This window comes from Equus quagga, chromosome 17, assembly GCF_021613505.1.
Source record: "Equus quagga isolate Etosha38 chromosome 17, UCLA_HA_Equagga_1.0, whole genome shotgun sequence".
NCBI lineage: Eukaryota > Metazoa > Chordata > Mammalia > Perissodactyla > Equidae > Equus > Equus quagga.
The window spans coordinates 15,649,378-15,663,441 of NC_060283.1; the positions used below are offsets into that span (position 1 = coordinate 15,649,378).

At 39.4% G+C, this 14,064-nt stretch overlaps 1 pseudogene; it reads right to left on the reverse strand.

Annotated features, from left to right (window-relative positions):
- Nucleotides 1-3,176: 3,176 nt before the first annotated feature.
- LOC124229089 (olfactory receptor 4P4-like) lies at nt 3,177-13,797 on the reverse strand (annotated as a pseudogene).
- Between the last annotated feature and the right edge of the window lie 267 nt (nt 13,798-14,064).

Consider the following 14,064-nt stretch of genomic DNA (forward strand, 5'->3'; position numbering starts at 1 on the left):
TGAGTTGAGAATAAAAGTTGGGGTCAAGTGCAGCAGAAATGAGACAAGAATGGGGGCTGTTACAATTATTCAGCCAGGAATGATGGGTATGTGAGTTCAAGGGAAAGGTCTGAGTAGGAAGATTAAAAATTTGGACTCATCTGCACATAGAGAGTATTTAAAACCATTAAATTATATGAAATAACCAAGATTGGGGGGAAAAAAAAGATCAAGGCCTGAGCTCCATGACTGTCCAATATAGAGAGGTGAGTAAGAAAAGCAAGGGCCAGAAAAAAACCTGAGATATAATTTTTAGACATGAAAGGAAAACCAGCAGAGTATGGTGGCCCCAAATCCAAGTCAAAATGTCATGAAGTAAAAAGACCAATCAACTCTGTGAAATCCTGGAGATATTGATAGGGGAGTGATTGACAACCTTGATATAAGCAGCTTCAGTGAAGTAGTCGAGGTGAAAATATGATTTGAGAGCTTACAATAAACCTGGGGAGAGGGAATCAGATACAGAGAGCATAGGAAGAAGAGAAATCAGAACTGGGGAAATTGGGAAGGGAAAGCAGGGACAAAAGAGGTTTCTGTTTGGTTTTATTATAGATTAGAGAATTAACAGTTTAGTATGTTAAAGGATAAATTTTAAAAGAAGATATAATTGTGATTTTCATCCAGATAATGAATGAACATGTCAAAGATTTTATCTAACTTGGTATTTAATGCAGAAACAAATAAAGATATTACCGTTGGTTCAGTCAAGAACAAAGTGCACCACACGTTTATAGTCTGCTAAATCAATCTATAAGTGAATGCAAAAGTAGCAAAATATCCACAAGGCTACGATCAATTGTATTTCACTGTACACAATTTGTATTTCTATTGGCAGGCATTATTGGTGTTGCTATCATTTCCTATGAGTCGACTTCGCTAGCTATAGAGTTGTAAAATATCCTAGTCAAAGACAATAAAATGTGGATAACCTGAATGGCAGAACTAGTAAGGTCACTCACTGCATTGCAAAGAATCTCGTCATGTTTCCCTGCAGTGGTATGCTGATACTGCTGATCCAACTGGAGAGAGAAAAATTGCTGATGTGGAGAAAGACCTGAGAATTAGTCATTAATTACTTAAGTGATGATGAAATGATGCTCTTGAGAAGGTGAGAAGGGAGGAGATCCAGTGCAAGAGTGAAGGAGGCAAATGAGGAATTCCCTGCTTAGTGGTTGGTGTTACCGATGTCTTTTGCTCCATATTCTCCAATAATCCCTGTTCAAAACTTTTATTCCAAAAATAAAAATAAAAGAGAAACGTTTGTATTAATTTTTGAAGTTTTACTTTTCAATAATGCAAGTCTGGCTGGTTGGAAGATAGAGCTTATGAAACAGAGGCAGACTTTAAGGCCTTGCTGGTCTTCTTACCAGAAATCCTGCTAATTGTACACCAGAAAGTGATCTTTCACGTTTGTGCTGTGATGCTGTTCTCTGACACGTACACTGTTCAAGCCCACTCAGGAGCTTTGGAATAACCGTCGAGAACTAGAGAAAGGACAACCAGGAAATTATATTAGGATATTTTTCAAGACTGTGTAGCAGGTGATATTTGAAGTTTTATTTCTGGTCATTTTAAACTGTGTCACAGCATTATGCTATTTTTCTCCTTATATTCTTCACCCATTTTGGGAACCCTCAGCAACAATAACTCATTTTAGTTAGTATGCCTTCTATACTAACCTGAAAACAGTTTCTTATGCAAGTGTGTCATGTCATTGCAGTTTCTAAATACCTTTGAGATCCTCCTCTGTCCTAATGAATTATCCAGTGGCTTGATTTTGCTCCTAGCCATTTCTGACATTGAGCAAATTTCCTCCAATTCCTACTGAAAAAACTGCCTTTAGCTTTTTTTTTAAAAAAAAGATTGGCACCTGAGCTAACAACTGTTGCCAATCTTCTCTTTATTTTTTTCTGTTTTTTCTCCACAAATCCCCCCAGTCCATAGTTGCATATTTTAGTTGTGGGTCCTTCTAGTTGTGGCATGTGGACTGCAGCCTCAGCATGGCCTGAGGAGTAGTGCCATGTCCGTAGCCAGGATTCGAACCGGGGAAACCCTGGGTCACCTAAGCGGAGCATGTTAACTTAACCACTTGGCCATGGGGCCGGCCCCCCTGCCTTTAACTTTTAGAATGAAAAAAAAAACTTATCCATTGAGTTTAAACGATATTCTCCACTTACCCACTATGAGAATAATTTGATTTCACCAGTAAGAGGAGCATGACTGTAATGTAAGCATTCCTTAACCTTTTTCCATCCTCATACCCGCACTGCTCCAGAGGAAAGTCATCATCAGCATGAGTACTTTTCTGAGGCATAACAGGGGATTGGGCCATAAAAACAGCTCATGCTTATTGAGCACTTGCTGTGTGACAAGCAGTGTTTTAACCCTTCACACATAATCTTCACTAGACTCTGAGTGTGTATTACTATTGCTTCCATTTATAGATGCTTTCTTGGGCATACGTCCTCAGAGTAAGTAATTCTGGGTCTGGAACTCATGCACATAACTGATACACTGTAAGGTGCTAAAATTAGCCAGAGAGAAGGGGTTGATTTATATATGCAGAGAGTTGGGAAAGAAAGTAAGTTAGAACAAAAGAAAAACATGCTAATGTGGGTCTTGGGAAAGAGTACTGGTGTTGGGCACGTGAGAAACTCCAGAACGCCACTGGGTACAAAATTATCAGAGTAGAAGGTGAAATTTTTGAGAAATATTGTTGCGGAAAATAAATTAGATCTTTTAGAATATTCTCTAAGTGATGCAAGTGAAAAGTAGGAATCATTTTTTTATCACTGTTTGGTGGCTGGAATTGGTTCACTGAATAGACTCATACACGAGAATGAGCTGTATGGGCTCACAGTGTTGACTTGTACTGCACACTACCTTTGATGGTCTGCTGCTAAATATCTAAATTAGTTACACAGCCAAAGGATCGATAGGGCAAGGAAATATAAATCAGAAAACTAGGAAAGAAAGCACAACAGATAGGAGGCCTGGGTAAATCAAGGAAATCGTATACTTTTGCACATATTTGTGCCTATGCCTGTTGCTAGATACAAGAAACATAAGCATGCATCATATATTTTAAACATTTCAAGGTAGGAAAGTTATATATTCAACCAGCTCTGTAGTGAAAGTCAGGGAGCCTTTCCATTTATTTCCTTACTTCCTGTGATATGGCACCATAGTTTCTTTATAGTTTTTTCATCGTTTCTTAGGGTATATATCAGAGGGTTGAGCATGGAGGCAATGATAGTGTAAAAGAGAGCAAACACTTTGTCTTCTGGTAAAGTAGTTGCCAGTTGAATATAAATAAAGACTCGAAGGGCAAAAAAAAGGACCACTGCAGTGATGAGAGAACTGCGTATGGAAAGAGCTTTGTGACAAGTAGCACCTGACAGAATACAAGATCACAGTATAAGACATCAACAAGACCACAAAAGTCACCAGACCCAGCCGGCCCAAATTGGCAATACCCAGGAAACTGATTCTGCTTGCGTCAGTGCAGGCCAGTTTCAGTAAAGAATACACATTGTATTGTGTTTTGTAGTGATCTATTTCATTGGGACCACAGTAGGATAGAAAGATGATAGGGAGAAACTGATCAACGCAATGTAGAAATCCCCCAGCACAAGAAGCAATGGTCATGGCATCACACTTCTGCCTGCTCATGATGACAGTGCAGTACAGGGGCTTGCAAATGGCCATGTCGCGGTCATAGCCCATCCCTGTGAGGAGGATGACCCAAATTCCCCCAAAGAAGTGCATCATAAAAAGCTGTGTCATGCAGCCATTGTAGGAAATGGTCTTCCTCTTTTTTTTTTTTTAAGGTATGCTGGTTTTTTTCTGAGGAAAATTGGCCCTGAGCTAACATCTGTTGCCAATCTTCCTTTCATGTTGGGTTTTTCCTCTCCAAAATCCCAGTACATAGCTGTATATCCTAGTTGTAAGTCCTTGTAGTTCGTCCACGTGGGATGCCACCACAGCATGGCTTGATGAGCAGTGTGTAAGTCTGTGCCTAGCATCCGAACTGGCAAACCCCAGGCCATGGAGGCAGAGCAAGCGAATTTAACCACTATGCCACTGGGCCGGCCCCAGGAAATGGTCTTCTTTTCTGCCAGTAAGTCAGTGATTAAGTTGACTGTCATGGGGGTAGGTGAAGCAAAGATCGGAGAGGGAGAGGTGACTCAGGATGAAATACGTAAGCTGGTTAATAAGTTGACTGCAGGTGATAGAAATCAAGGCAACCAAGTTTCCAATCAAAATTGCAATGTAACAAAGTAAGAACAGTAAAAAGCAGAGAACTTCTATTTCCTTTTTCTGAGAAAGTACTAAGAGAATAAATTCTGTGATGTTAATCTTATTTTCCGTGATCCCAAGCAGTTTGTAGTCACCTGAAATAGATAGATTATGAATTCTTATGATATCTATTTAAATATAGTGATGCGTATTCTTTGGCATGGGACAAATTATAATGGAGAGAGTCCAAAGTTTGAAGAAAATAGAAATTTAATTTCTATTTAGAAAGGCTTTCCTGCAGGTCTTTTTTGTTCTTTCCTTGAAAATATTAATTACTGGTAAACGTCTTAGGTACCTGAGATAAGGACTAGCAGTGTAAAATGCAGTGTATTTACGTAACAATTCTGTAAACATGTATTATCAAACATAACTGGATATTATGCCCAGATGGAACTACAGAAATGGTACTTTTGGAGAAACAAAGAAAAAATCAGCTATCTCTTCGCTGTTCTCAGTTTTTATTATTGAGAAAATACACAGATAAATGAAACATGGAGTGAAGATACAAAAATGCAAATACATGAAGTATAATATGTGGATAAGGTTATATGGGAGAAATGTCCTGCCATATGTCCTATATAGAAAGGTGATAAATAGAAAAATAAACAAATGTATTTGGAATCATGAGGCATTCATCTACAGCCACAATTAGTTATATTTCTCTTGTGCTTAATTTACAAATATCCTTAATTCACAAAATAAGAGTTACATTTCATTCAACCAAATGGATAACAAGGGAAGTATGATTACTTCTATTTTTCAAAGTATTATCATCTCAAATGTATTTGACATTCATCAAGGCAGTTGAGGATAATAATAGTAGATGCAGCTTGGATTTTAGAGTCTCGTGCATTGCCTTATTCACTTGCATATATTGGCCTCTTTTGAACTGATGTACACAAATTATTCAACACTTCCTAATCAGCCATTCTGAAAACACAAACACGTCCTCCTTTCAGTTTCCATATTACAAGTCTTAGTACCTCAGGCTGACTTTCGTTTCTTTCAGTCTCATTATTTTTACTTCCTCCTCCTTGTGACTGTTGTAATGTAGAACCAACTGTAATAACGTCTTTATGAAAAACTGTTAAACCTTAGGAGAAATAAATAGCTTCCTACTGGTAGAATTTCAAGCATCATAGATGGACTAAGGAAGAACTTTTGAGAAACGTTCCACTAAATCTTTCAACCATTCCACTAAATCACACCGTCTCTTCTCTACTTCAGTTGTATAAAACTTTGAACCACAGTATTTAAAATATGTTACGTCAATTAATTGCAACTTTGGCACCAATATATTTAGAACTTATTGTCAAAACCATAATACTTTCCTCCTCCTTTTTCCTTTCATTGGAATTACCATTCAAATTTGTGTACATTAAGCAGAGTTTTGAGTAGAGTTAATTAACGTCAATTGCCACAAAATGACATTTTGATGTCCTCTATACTGAATAATGAAGAGAAGATTTTCATAGTGGTCAAATAAGCCAACTTATTCAATTAACAATTGCACTTTAGCATTTTAAAATTACTCATGATAATTTAAAAGAATTTATTGCTCTACTCTAATGTGGAGCAAAAGTTACCTTCTTGTGATTTAATGAAAAGAGGTATGACAAATTTTAATTACAGTTGAGTCTTTACTTCACATTTAACTTGTTGCATGAGCTGATCAGTCAGGTTTTCTTGCATTTTTTCCTCACAATTAGCCTGAAACTCCTACTTGATCTAACCCATAGTGCCTCTGTGAGATTCTTTATCAAATACCAGATCAAATCATGTTTGAAAAAAGACAATGTAAATGCCATTCTGTCGAGTGTGTTTTCAGACTGAAAGTCAAAAATAAATGGAATGATTAGAAATTATCAGGAAAATAGGAACATTTTTAATGCAGATTACTTTGTTTTACAAATACTTAGCTATTTTAGACAAAAATACAAGATTTTTAAAAGAATTGTAATCACATAAATTTACCCAATCTAGTTTATCAGAAAAGAGGAATGGAAGATGTGAAAAGACCTTTCATTTATAGTTTTGGGTTTTTTTAGGAAGATTGGCCCTGAGCTAACATCGATGCCCATATTCCTTTATTTTTTATGTGAGTCATCTGCTGCAGCATGACTTGACAAGCAGTGCATAGGTCCACACCCAGGATTCAAACCAGTGAGTCCTGGACTGCCAAAGCAGAATGTGTGAACTTAACCACTGCACCACTGGACCAACCACTAATTTACTTTTTAAAACACAAAATCTATATAGTACATGACTCGAAAACTATAATCTACATTCTTGAATCACTTGAAAGTATTATTTCCCCTACTTTCAAGTATTTCTTTAGAAAGCTAAGAAGATACAAGTATATGTGTACAAGAACCATTTCATACTTTATTTTTAAAACATAGATAACATCAACTTATCAATAGCTACCCTTTAAAATACTGCACTACTTATGATGCGGAGTCGAAAGAAAGATTTCTTGGACTCTCAAGGTCTGGCAGTGGTGCTCTTTTATTTAGAGAATACTGTGGAGTAGCATGGGGACAGGACCCATGGGCAGTAAAGAGCTGCTGCATGGGGACAAGACCCATGGTCAGTGAAGAGCTGTAGACATGGGGACAGGACCCAGGGGCAGTGAAGAGATGTAGGCATGAGGACAGGACCCATGGGCAGTGAAGAGCTGCTGCTGCTGCTGCATGGGGACAGGACAGGGGCTTCTCTCCCTGGGGCAGCCCTAATTCATACCATAAAAAAAAATCACCGGGTCATATAGTTTGGCATGTAGGCCAGGTCACCTTGGGCTTCTCTAGCTGGGGCAGCCTTAATTCACATCACTTGGAAAACAAGAAAAAACGTTATCGCCTGTATCTGGCTCTAGTACTTCTTAACTCAATTAGTTTTAGTATGCCGCATCTCTTTTATGTATTCCAGTTTAACCATAAGCAAACTGTGCGAGTTGAACTAGATCTTTAAGAACCTCTTCTGTGCCTGACCTATCCCTGATATTGGCATAACTTAAGAAGAATCAGCAGCTGAGTATTAATAATTGTTTACCTTTTTTCCAAACACATCAGAATAAATCCACAACTACTGCTTCCGGTTGTTGTCTTTCTTCTCTCCTTTAAGGTCAACTGATCTAACCACACAGTCACAACAAAGTGGTCTTTTTCCCAGAAAGAAGCAGACCCTCCAGGCTCTCTCCATTTCTTTGGATCCTTCATAGCCTGCTAATTTAAACTCCTTAAACATTGTTTCCTTTATGCAATCCAGGCAGAAATCTCCAGTGTCCATAGTTAAATGTAAGTGTTCTTCTCCAGGATTCCTAATTACTCTTAGCAGCAGCGGAGCTGGACATTTTGCCATTCCCAATCAGGCCTGTTCACTCCTATTAGAGTCAGTTCAGTTCCAGATAGATTTCCCTGACCACTGCAACCCACCGTGCAACCTTTACTCAAACATCTTTTCTTTTGGCACTTGGAACTACTTTGCTTCATGTTGTTTATTTACTGTTGCCAGGATGTTAAATATTTTAGCTTAAGTCTCTAAAGGAATCTTATCTTGGTGAGAGTTAAGGCCAGGCCCTCATCTTCTCCCTACCCTGAACAGAATGGAAATACAAAATTAAACAAAATTTTATGCCTTTCAGATCTGCGTTGAATGGTGGGCGTCTGATTTTTGGACAAGTTGTGTGAACTGTCTGAACTTCACTTTTTATCTGTCAAGTATGGAAAATAGAATTCATCTGTTGATTTAGGAAAAGTTGAGTTGTAATTAATGCCAACTCTGTACTAGGTGATGCGGGGTCGGTGAGCCGAGGAGTCAAAACAAAGATTTCTTAGACTCTCAAGATCTGGCAGTAGTGCTCTTTTATTTAGAGAATAGTGTGGAATAGCCTGGGGACAGGGCCCATGGGCAGGCAGAGCAGCTGCTGCTGCCCCCACTGGCATGGGGACAGGACCCATGGGCAGGCAGAGCTGGTGTGTGGGGACAAGACCCACGGGCAGTCAGAGCTCCTGCTGCTGCCCTGAGTTGAGGGTTAGGGCTAATTATATGAGACATGGGTACGTGACTTATTTTTACTGGAAAAAAAGAAAAGATGATGTAAAAAGTCATTAAATGATTTCAGTGCAGATGGGGTCTGGTTATTGTGCGGTCATATAACTTTAGATACGAATCTGGCCATATAGATCGGCATGCAGGTGAGGATGCCCCGGGCTTCTCTCCCTGGGGCAGTCCTAATTCATACCATAAAAAACGTCCACTGGGTCATATAGTTTGGCATGTTGGCCAGGTCACCTTGGGCTTCTCTAGCTGGGGCAGCCTTAATCCACATCATAACCCCCCCGAACCCATTTGGCCCCGAAATCTTTTGGGGATATGGACGACGGTCAGTCTTCTGTACTACTTCCGGCTGTACAAGGTAGAGCTGTCCCTAAATGGGGCCATAGGTATAGGTAGGAGGTTCAGCGGACCGGAAGACTGCACCCGTGGAGTCCAAGGCTGACAAGGCATCCATAGCCTCTGGGGACGAGAGAATCATTTGACGAGAGGTGGTCCAGCAGGTGAAACTTTGTTGACATGCGGAAGACAAACAACGAAACAGACAACAAATTATGATAAGAAATACAATCAGTATGATTAACCGAATGAATAAGGTTTTGATAGCAGTCCAGAAACCTGGACCTGACCAAGAGTTCAACCAGTCATTTAGAGATAGGGGAGGGTCAGACATGGACTTAATTTGGTGGCTCATATCAGACAGGAAGCCGGAGATATTTTGATGGTAGTCAGGAATATAGACACAACATTCAGTTTTTATAATGGCACAGGTGCCCCCCTTTGCTGCTGTCAAGACATCCAGTGCCATTTGGTTTTGGAGGACTGCCTTACGCATTTGGGACACTTCTAAATCGAGCAGCGAAAGGCTATGTTGTGTATCATTTAATGCCTTCATAGTAAATTTGTTTAGGACTTCCATGTGCAAGATGACACTTTCAATTCCTAATTGGGGAAGGAAAATTGAGGAAAGATGGTCATACCAGTGGAAGACAGAGCGGGTCCAGCGCTGTTGCAGGTTGGGTAGGTTATCAGGGGGAGATATACTAAATGTAGTTCTACCTTGCATCCAGACGAAACTTAGGGTGCATCGTCCAATCCATCCAGGTGGCAGCCATGGACATAAGTTGGAGCCACATAGCCACTGAGTGCCATTAGGGGCTAACCAACGTGTGCTTGGTCGTCTATCCCAGTCAGTCCCAAACCAATCAGTATTTTTTAAGCTTATGCTATGAGAACACATATGATGGGGAATTTGTCCCATAGGTCGGGTGCCATTAGGCCACGTATCACAGGTGTGATTGGTTTGTTCCCAACATATAGTGGCCTTTTGACTGAGTTGACCACTAGTAGGAGTGAGCCAAATATATTCGTCCCAAATTTGATATAATCCATCCTGTGTGTATCAATAAATTGGGGACTTTACCTTTGGAACTTGTCGTTTATGATCCACCTGTGACAAGGCAAATCTAGTTAGTGTTTGGGCAGTAGTATTGAAGGAAAAGGTTTGATTGTGGCCTGGGAACTCCCAGGGATCAGAGATAGATGGCCACAAGGAAACATTATGATTAGTAACAGATGAATCTTGCAGAAGAGAAGAGCTAGAATCTAATATCCATGAATGTGTACTATACCTTCTACTGAAACATAATTTTTTCTCTCTAAAATCACCCTCATTTTTATAAAAGATAGCCAAATTAAGATTAACTGGTCTGCCAATTATTTACATAAGTGCAGCAAGAATAGCAATTGATTATACAGGCTTTTTTAAATCTGCTTTGCTGGAATTTTTTTTTTTATGAGGAATCTCAGATTGAACTGTAAAGGCCTCTTGAGGCCAGAAAAGCCAAGCCAAGGACTTGCCATCAGATTTTGCCTGCAGTACCTCCAGATTTGGGTGGACTTCTCTCTTCTCGAGGTCCCCCAAAACATTTTGAGGTTCCTTGCACCTGCCAGACAAGCAAGCTTCCTTACTTACCGGGTAAGATTGCCAGAATCTCTGTAAACAAGGTACCAGGCCCATGTTTCCAAGTCGCTGTATTCCAGAAATCCAATCTTTATTCCTGAAAAGCTGTCTTGTCATATCTGAGCCTGTAGATTTCTCTCAAATATGACATTCCAGTCAAAGCCTTAGTAAGATAACCAATGTGTCCTGTTATAAGGAGACCAAATTCTTATTGAACTTATGCAAATAACTATATTGCCACGAAATAACCATACTCACAAAGAGTCTCCAAATTCTGGAGGGATCAGGTAGGGAGAAAAAGACAAATGTTTCAGTTTGCTCACAAAGGTATAATTTCACCAAATTGCTGTAAGTCATAGTTAGCATAACAGAAAAGAGAGAAAGATTTCCTTAAATATGAGAAAACAAAACAAACATCAAAACTCAGCAATATTTCAAACAGAAGTCATAAAAAATTATAATCATCCTCATCAGTTCACACAGTCCTGTATAATTGATTATTGAGTTTAACCTTCTATTAGCAGATCTATGAGCTCAGTTTCTGTTAGAATTTTGTAATTTCTTACCCAGTTCAGTTTTACACTCTGAAAGTTTATCAGAAACCTGTAGTTTAGAATCTTGTGTCATAATCCTTTCCAGGAATTTCTCTGAAGATGAAACGTATTTGCAAAAGCAAAAAGCATCAGTAAAACAGCAACTATCTGTGAATGGACAAAAGACTCAAAGGGGCAATTGGCAAAGAAACTTTACTTCTGTGACATACAACACTTCTAGATAACAATTGGAATTACAACCGATAACCAGGACAGATCAAAATTTTAGGAATGCTATATAATTTTAAGACGCCTATATTAATAGCATTTACCCACATAATAACACCTGAGAAAGTTTATCATCACTTATTTGACAGTGCTTCCCATGTAATTTAATATTTTCAAAAGAAACCCTTTTATTCAGGACTTGAATATTTTTGACGAGAAGCTGGTCAAAAATACCAAAAGACTTTAAAACACTTGTTCAAACAACGCTCACTGTGAAACAATGCTCAGGTATCTATTCAAAGTGATAGCAGAAAGAGTCAAAAATCTTAAGAGTGACCTCAGTCATTATTTTAACAAAACAGATTTGTCTTTAAGGTAGAGTTAGAGCAGGCCAAAAGTTCAAGAAAATTATCGTTTGAGAGAAAACCAAATTTTAATTTCTGTACCAGCTTATTTTTAACATTAAAACTCATTCACTTAATTGAATTTACTTTAATCTTAGTCTACTTGACCAGGGATAAAACTCCTTTCAAAATTTCTCCTTCACAAACCTTCTACAACTTTCTTTTTGCCTTCAGAATTTGTCCCAAAGTATTTCTTATTCCTTTCTAGTACTTTAGGACAAATTTATCTTTCTTAACCCATCAAACAAAATATTTCCATTCTTTGTACCTTCTTTACTGAAAACATACATTTTACTTTCCTTGAATACAGAACTGTTTTCCTTATTAATTTCCAGGAGCTTTAATTATATAGGTTAATAAGAACTTTTAACCCTTAACAGACCCTAGTAAACGCTAAAAGGTAAGCAATTACGAATTGTCTTTTATACCAGCATTCTAAACACTTCATAATTTCTAGAAACATGCCACTTCACAATAAAACAGCTGAAGACTTTTAGCCTCTCTGCAATAAGAAGCCAAAAGTAGATAGATACGTTTAGCAATAAGGTTTGTGTTTTATCCAATCCAAAAATGACCCAGATGCTCAGATTTTTATCATTTAACTTAACTTGGCAAAACTCAAGATTGTTATCAAAACAATTTGGAAGCTGTTTTTTTTTTTCCAAGTATACAGACCATAAAACAGTTATTGTACCCACAAAAACTTCATGAGACATTAGACAAAAGTGGTCATCATTTAAAGTTATTATTTTGCTGATGAATTTAACAGACAACATGAACTTATTTGACTAGGAAACCCAGGCTGCAAGCCTGCATCGTATGCAAATACCGACAACTCTGGCAACAAGAATATTTTCAATCAAACCAACAAACTTAAACAAGCTTTCATTTACCAAAGGTTAATTCACATCACGTTAACTTGAAAGACATTGGATTAATTTCTACTACATTTAGAATTTATGTAAGCGCTTACTTTAAGCCAATTAAACCGAGCTCTTAATTTGGCCATACCATCAGGAGGTAAAAATGTCACACATATAACATACATAAGACATATGTACACAGAGACTGCACAGCTATTGTTTTTTTTACCAATATTTGTGGAGGAGACACTCAAGATGCTAGATTTTTGGCAAGGGCACGCTTATGGCTGTTTTTCCTCTCCCCTCCTCTTTCTTTCTTTCTTTCGGTTTTTTTTCCATCAGTCTTAGGAATTAGTGATGGGCTAGATAGTAGTTCCTGGAGAGGGGAGATGAAAATCCTTTCCGTGATAAAGGAACTAGGTGGAATCTGAACTGCCTCTAGAGCTGTATTTCCAGTCTTGCAAGGATTTTCTAAGGACAGTTGCTCTTGATTTCCCAGAAACTGGATTGTAACTCAAATTACATTCCAGGTTGATCTACCTGTCCAACTGCATCACAAAGGCACAGAGAAACCCCTCAAATTTTCTCCCAGATGGAGTTAGAACGCATCCACAGGGTGGGTCTCTGGGGATGCTTAGGAGCCTTCCCCATGGCGGTAAAGCCAGTGTCTGACTGACAGCAGCTGGAGAAAGGGTGCAGAGGCCGATTGCGGGTGTGCAGAGGCCGATTGCGGGTGTTGACATAGTTATAAGATTTAGTCAAGTCCCGCTCAGCCTGGGCACTTTGTCTCTGAGCCAGCAAAGTTGAGGTAGGGAAGCAGGAGGCAAAGGCCTGGAACTGGCTGGAGGCTGGGGCTCCCAGAACCAGGTTGGAGAGTTAAATCCCTGGCAAAAGGCTTATTTTTCCAATTTTACAGAAGGTCAAGGTTCTGCTCAGGTCTAGCCTGAACTTAACCTCGACTTGGTGACAACAGAAGAGATGATGAGCAAAACAGACAAAGAAAGGAAAAGAAGAGATCAGACCTCACCCTCATGACCTCTTCCAGAGGGTTATCAAGATAAGAGTCACACAACAGTTCCCGTACTGGGGCACACTACGCTAGCACGACAGTTCACAGAATAAATCACAGGTCTCCTACCCTCATAACCGACTCAGTAGGTGACTAAAATACTCAATGAGTCAACTGTCAAGAGAGGGCACCCCCACTTAGGGTTGCTGGGGTGATCAGGCCCAGAAACCCAAAGTTGGGGCTCCCAGAGGTGGAGCCTTTTACGCTTTAAAGATTTCTTTGTTTCCCAGTCGCAAAGCTCAAAAGGAGATGAAAATGGCCATTGTAACTCCAAGAGAGACAAAAGAAACGGGTCCATTACCTTGAAAAATCCCCCCTGAACCTAGGGCAGCGTCCTACCCATTGTTCGTACTGTGGGGTTCCTATAGCAAGGGGTGATGGGGGCGTCCCCCGGCATTGCATCCCTTGTATACCTTCCCTGTTATGCCTGGCAGTAACAGGTGCCTGGTGGACATCTTTCCTATTCTGCCTGGCAGCATAGGCCTGGTGAATGGTCCCCGAGAGAAAAGGAGAAAGAAAAGGAGCCATTACCTTGAAAATCCCCCCATTGAGGTTCCTGTAACAAGGGATGATGGGGGCATCCCTTGAATAGCTTCCCTATTCTTCCTGG